The sequence below is a fragment of the Leucopleurus acutus genome (genome assembly GCF_964270905.1).
Source record: "Leucopleurus acutus genome assembly, chromosome: 3".
NCBI lineage: Eukaryota > Metazoa > Chordata > Mammalia > Artiodactyla > Delphinidae > Leucopleurus > Leucopleurus acutus.
Genome location: NC_139145.1, coordinates 48317548 through 48324493, shown reverse-complemented (window position 1 = coordinate 48324493; position 6946 = coordinate 48317548). Strand labels below are relative to the sequence as shown.

At 39.1% G+C, this 6946-nt stretch overlaps 1 pseudogene across 1 annotated transcript; it reads left to right on the top strand.

The window, feature by feature from the left end:
- Nucleotides 1-838: 838 nt before the first annotated feature.
- LOC309959309 (myelin expression factor 2-like) lies at nucleotides 839-2512 on the top strand (annotated as a pseudogene). Its single transcript has one exon. The product of its transcript is annotated as a myelin expression factor 2-like (transcript).
- Nucleotides 2513-6946: the final 4434 nt, after the last annotated feature.

Genomic DNA, 6946 nt, shown 5'->3' with positions numbered 1-6946 from the left:
GCCACGGAGCGGCTGGGCCCGTGAGCCATGGCCGCTGAGCCTGCGCATCCGGAGCCTGTGCTCCGCAATGGGAGAGGCCACAACAGTGAGAGGCCCGTGTACCGCAAAAAAAAATAATAAAAAATAAAAAAGAAATTAATATTCCTAATATACAACACGCTGGCACACTGTTATCATCATCATCACCTTCACTATCAGGGACATAATCTTGCCATATATTTACCATCCTTGTTGTACTCAAATGATATACAATCTCTTAAGTAGGCAAGACATGTATAATTGGTCCCATTTTTTAGGATGAGAAAATTGCATTGCAAGCTGGTTAGAACGTTCAGAGAGATGATTCCAAGTGTTAAAATATAGAGGCGAGCCTTTACAGAGAGTGTCATCTTAATTCATGAAATGTTTTGTCAACCAGTGTTATCCTTTGCCCAACTCTTAAATGTCTGTACAGATCCTCAGGAGCTGATCTTTACTGCACCTTTGTACTGTTCAGATTGGTGTGAGCTGTGTTCCTGTCGTTAGGCAATAAAGGGCACTTTGGCGCTTACTGATCTGAGCTGCCCGTGGGGCTTCCAGAACAAGAGCAAAGTGGAATCACTGAGACCACAGGTGATAGGGGCACCTCTGGCTCACATATGGGCAGCCCACATATGGTATTATTTTGTTTGTCTCTCTCCATTTTTCTTAAATTTACAACTTCAAATTTTCTTTGCTTTCAAAAACTAAGTGAGACGGAAATTTCTTTTTTAAGAAAACTTTTAGCCCGCCGCCGCCACTACTGTAGCATTCAGGGCCCCTCAGTGCAGGCGGCGGAGGCGGAGGCCGTGGCGGAGGGATGGCCGACGCAACAAACCCGAGGTGCTTAAGGCTGCTGGCGACGACAGACAGCATCCGCAGCCCGCGGAGCCGCCGGGGAAAACCTCACCCGCCCGAGCAGGAGAAGCAGCCGCCGCAGCACAGCGGCAGCTCCAATGGCGTTAAAATGGAGAATGATGAATCAAAGAAGAGAAACCTGAATTAAAAGAAAAATCTACAGGAAATAAGAGGGTCAATGGATTTCATCCTCATTCAAAAGACAAGAATTCAGGCACTGGAGAAAGGAAGGGTCCAAATCGTAACAAAGTTTTTATTAGCAACATCCCATATGACATGAAATGGCAAACCATTAAAGATCTAGTAAGAGGAAAAGTTGGGTCAGGTTACATACGTGGAGCTCTTTAAGGACGCGGAAGGAAAATCAAGGGGTTGTGGTGTGGTTGAATTCAAAGATGAAGAATTTGTCAAGAAAGCACTAGAAACTATGAACAAATATGATCTTAGTGGAAGACCCTTGAATATCAAAGAGGATCCTGATGGAGCAAATGCTCGTAGGGCATTGGCACTGACAGGGGGATCATTTCCAGGAGGACATGTACCCAACATGGGATCAGGATTGATGAATTTACCACCTTCCATTCTCAATAATCCAAACGTTCCTCCTGAGGTTATCAGTAATTTGCAGGCTGGGAGACTTGGTTCCACAATTTTTGTTGCTTGGTTCCACAATTTGTTGCTTCAAAGTTGGTTGGAAGGAGCCAAAGGAAGTGTTCAGCGTAGCTGGAACTGTAAAGCGGGCAGATATTAAAGAAGACAAAGATGGCAAGAGCAGAGGAATGGGCACAGTCACTTCTGAACAGGCAATTGAAGCAGTTCAAGCAATTTCTATGTTCAATGGGCAGGTTTTGTTTGATAGGCCTATGCCTGTGAAAATGGATGACGAGTCTGTCCCTCATGAAGGCTACCGTTCATATGATAGTAAAACACCACAATTACCGCGTGGTCTTGGAGGCCCTGGAATGGGACTTGGTCCATGTGGACAGCCTATTAGTGCCAGACAGTTGAACGTAGGTGGTGGAATGGGAAATTTAGGTCCAAGTGGTATGGGAAAGGATGGTTCAGGTTTTGAAGGAATGAATAGAACTGGAGGAGGAATTGGGTTTGGTGGTCTGGAAGCAATGAATAGCATGGGAGGATTTGGAGGAGTTAGTCAAATGGGAGAGCTATACCGTGGTGCGATGACTAGTAGCATGGAGAGAGATTTTGGACGTGGTGATATTGGAATAAATCGAGGCTTTGGAGATTCCTTTGGTAGCCTTGGTGGTGGAATGGGTGGCATGAACAGTGTGACTGGAGGAATGGGGATGGGACTGGATCAGATGAGTTCCAACTTTGATAGAATGGGACCAGGTATAGGAGCTATCCTGGAAAGGACTATCAATATGGATCGAAGATTTTTATCAGGTCCAATGGGAAGTGGAATGAGAGACAGAATAGGCTCCAAAGGCAGCCAGATATTTGTCAGAAATGTCATGTAATGTTTGCAGAAATAAAAATGGAGAATGGAAGGTCAAAAGGCTGTGGAACAGTCAGATCTGACTCCCCAGGATCGGCTGAAAAAGGCTGCAGAATAATGAATGGCATAAAAATCACTGGCAGAGAAATTGATGTTCTCTTGGATCATAATGCATAATTTGAAACCACGGTTGGAACATTCTTACATCTGTTTTGCTGAATCTCTTAGTAAAAGTCATTTTTTTAAGTAATACTGTATGCTTACAAAAGTTGTAAAAATGTACTTTTAAAACTCCCACCAGCTTTTAACAGTATAGTGTTAAATATACTCTGATTTTTGTTAATCTCAAGTTTGGATTTTTAAAGACAGCAAGTCTGGTCGTTCAGTTTAAATGAATGGTTGTACTATTTTTAATGAAATAAGCCATTTTCATGTTGTTTTCAGTTCTACGTAGTGGGATTTGTTTGTTCAAGTGTCCCCAGCTTTTATCAACGTATTGTAAGGTAAAACATAGGTGGTTTTTTCAAACCTTCTGTTTAATATATGTAATTGTCCTTGAAAAGCAAGGGCTCAGACAAATTAGGATATGATCTTGGTTGGTTTTAAATTACTTTTTGTTGGTGATAAAGAATTATTGTAAGTTTTAGATTCTAAAGTTCAGAATATTTTTCATTTGACTTAAATGAAGAAATGGAGTTTTCTTTCTCTGCCCTTCCCCATCATTCACATTTTCCACATAACACTATTAACATTAACCGCCACAGCCCCTTATTTTATTATTTCCAATAATTCCAAGTTCATATAGAACTGATAATGTTGCAATCCCCAAGTATAGTAATAGGCAGATTACTCCCAACTTTCTGTCTAGTTTCCAGCCATTAAGATGAACTGCTAAGAAAAGAAAAATAATTGAAATGTTGAGAAAGATGGTTATGTAAGTTAGTCCTCTACTGTTCACTTCTACAGGAGCAGATGCATTTATAAATGCAGTTTTAATAAACCATGGAACTCCTAGGCACAGCATATCGAACACGTTGGATCCCACAGTGGTAGACATAGCCATATCTCCTTTGCCTGCAAAAAAAGCATGTTGTTAAAATATGCATACCAATACTGTATTTTATTAATAAGCTTCATAAGAATAAACACTGGATACTTCTTCCGTTTGTTTTGGAAAATTGTTGTGTCAGAGCAAAAGTTACTGAGTTTGTATTTTTGAATTTTGGGGGGGGTTAGTGTTTGAAGTCTTAACATGTATTTATCCAATAATTAATTATCTATTTATTAAACCATTTTTCAATAAGATATGTAGATTACTTGTTGTTTTTCATCGTAACGTGGTTAATTATGATTTACTGCACATTTCAGATGAATATTATTTGGGGGTTTAGATTCAGTGAAATTAATCTGCTATTAAATAGTAAATCCTTCCCCTTGAGTCACTCCTTTTTTTTTCTTCAAAGTATGTTACTGAGGAAATAAATATTTTAAAGGTACCTTTGCTCAGTGTATTTTAGCCAGGCTTTTAAGAATGGGCATTGCAGTTTGACGGACCTACTTCTTACCTTTTCTTAGAACAAACACACTTGCGATCGTGTCTGGTATGCTTGTTCCTGCTGCTAATAAAGTAAGACCCATTACTGTATCTGGAATTTCTAATGTTTCCCCTGTAATAAACATAGATATTACAAGTTCCAAATCTTATAGATTCACTAACTGTTCTCTGCAGATATTTCTTTCCTGAAAAAGAAAATAGGCATATTTAGATTTCAGAACCAAGATGTACTTACTTAGATTTTAGCTAGCAAAATATTTGAATAATATTGGTGAATTGGTAACCCAAGTAGCACAGATTTTTAATGGCAGATATTGTTATTTGATACACAAAATTCTACCAAGGAGTAATTTCCCTACCTGCTATGCTTACAGAAGTTTTGGATGTCCACTGTTATCAAGGCTGTTGCTTAAAATACGCTAATGAGATTGGTCATTTTCTCTTTTCCTTTTTAAAAACATTTCCTAAAGAGGTCAGATTTAAGCAAATTATTTATAGCTGTTTTTAAGCTGTAAATGTGTTAACATCGTATGCATTTTTAAAGTCCCACTTTAGTGACAGACCTTAGTTTAGTGTTTTCTTTGGGAAATCATAAATCTGAGGAAAACAAAATAGGATTCTGCTTGAGTCTTTCTATCTTTATTGTCCTAGTTTAATACTTCTGTTAAATCTGATGTCAGTTCAACATTTTTAATAAACGTATTCATTTTGGGAAACAGAACTAGAGGGAAGTTTAAAAAAAAAGTAAATGTAGCTGCTCTTAATATTGTAATTGAAAACTTACTTTAGAATTTTTTTCTTAAAATGTTAATTAAAAGAACTTCAAGTAGCATGTTTATTGTATGCTTATATGTTGATATTGGAATTGCAGTTGGTTGTTAATTTTGTTACTGGTTTGCCAGAGTTCATATGTACATAAATAACACTAATATTTATCAAAAATTTTTTTAAAATTTTATATTGGAGTTTAGTTGATTAACTGTTGTGTTAGTTTCAGGTGTACAGCAAAGTGATTCAGTTATACATATACATGTATCTATTCTTTTTCAGATTCTTTTCCCATTTAGGTTATTGCAGAATATTGAGCAGAGTTCCCTGTGCTATACATTAGGTCCTTGTTGGTTATCTATTTTATATGAGTAGTGTGTATATGTCAATCCCAAACTCCCAATATATCCCTCCCCCCCCCAGCTTTCCCCTTTGGTAAGCATAAGTTTGTTTTCTAAGTCTGTGAGTGTGTGTCAGTTTTGTAAATAAGTTCATTTGTATCATTTTTTTGAGATTCTGCATGTAAGCGATATCATATACTTGTCTTTCTCTGTCTGACTTACTTCACTTTAGTATGATAATCTCCACGTCCATCCATGTTGCTGCAAATAGCATTATTTCCTTCCTTTTTAATGGCTGAGTAATATTCCATTGTATATATGTACCACATCTTCTTTATCCATTTATCTGTCAGTGGACATTTAGGTTGCTTCCATGTCTTGGCTATTGTGAATAGTGCTGCTGTGAACGTTGGGGTGCACGTATCCTTTTGAACCATGTTTTTCTCTGGATATATGCCCAGGAGTAGGATTGCTGGATCATATGGTAGCTCTATTTTTAGTTTTTTAAGGAACCTCCATACTGTTCTCCGTAGTGGCTGTACCAATTTACATTCCCACCAACAGAGTAGGAGGGTTTCCTTTTCTCCACACCCTCTCCAGCATTTATTGCTTGTAGATTTTTTGATGATGACCATTCTGTCTTGTGTGAGGTGATATCTCATTGTAGTTTTGATTTGCATTTCTCTAATAATTAGCTCTGTTGAGCATCTTTTCATGTTGCTGTTGCCCATCTGTATGTCTTCTTTAGAAAACTGTCTATTTAGGTCCTCTGTCCATTTTTTTTTTAAATACTACTCTTTATTTATTTATTTATTTTTGGCTGCTTTTGGGTCTTCATTGATGCACACAAGCTTTCTCTAGTTGCGGTGAGCGGGGGCTACTGTTCGTTGTGGGGTGTGGGCTTCTCATTGCAGTGGCTTCTCTTGTTGTGGAGCACGGGCTCTAGGCATGTGGGCTTCAGTAGTTACAGCACGCGGGCTCAGTAGTTGCGGCATGCAGGCCCTAGAGTGCAGGCTCAGTAGTTGTGGTGCATGGGCTTAGCTGCCCTGCGGCATGTGGGATCTTCCTGGACCAGGGATCGAACCCGTGTCCCCTGCATTGGCAGGCAGATTCTTAACCACTGTGCCACCAGGGAAGTCCCTTGTCCATTTTTTTGATTGGGTTGTTTGTTGTCTCTCTCAATTTTTAAAATTTGAATTTGTGGTCAACATTTAAAAATCAAAAGATAGCTAATAAAAATGTAAAGTTCCAGTGTCTTTGAAAATGAGAATATCTGGTTATACTCAGCCCACATTACTGCATGGTAAAAATTGGCGGGGGTAGCCTCTCTCCTCCCTTCAGTCGCTGGACTTGCTAGTTTCCCCCACTCCCCACCAGGCCTCAGTGTGTTCTCAACACTGAGACTGAGTGGCAGCTGCTATCTGTTCACTCACACTTGGTCTGCTTTACTTGTTTCCATTGCCTACCTGGTTCTGCAGACATTGGAATTGGCAGCTGTTTGCACAGAGCTGATTATACTCCTTACGTTCAAAGGATGTGTTGACCTTTGCTACCCGTGAGGAAGTCAGGGCAGGGATTATTGTGCCCATTTTCCAGATTGGAAAACTGAGGCCCAAAGTTAAACAAGTTGCCCAGGATCACATAGCAACTTTAGTGCTGAGATGGGAGTAGTTTTATGGATGCTTAAGCTTTGCATTTGGTTTGTAATTTTTGACTATGAGAACATGGAGACATTTAATTTTTTCCCACTGTCCTCTGGTCCCACAACTATAAAAAGAGAATACTGGTTTAGATTAGTAGTTTCCAGACTTCGTGGATTTCTAAAATTCCCAAAAAATTGGGGTACCCAAACACAGGGTTGTCAACATTGGTATTAACTTACAAAACAAAACCCCAAACATTTGCCACCACCTCTATTTCCTAAAAGAAGGGATAAATAATAACTAT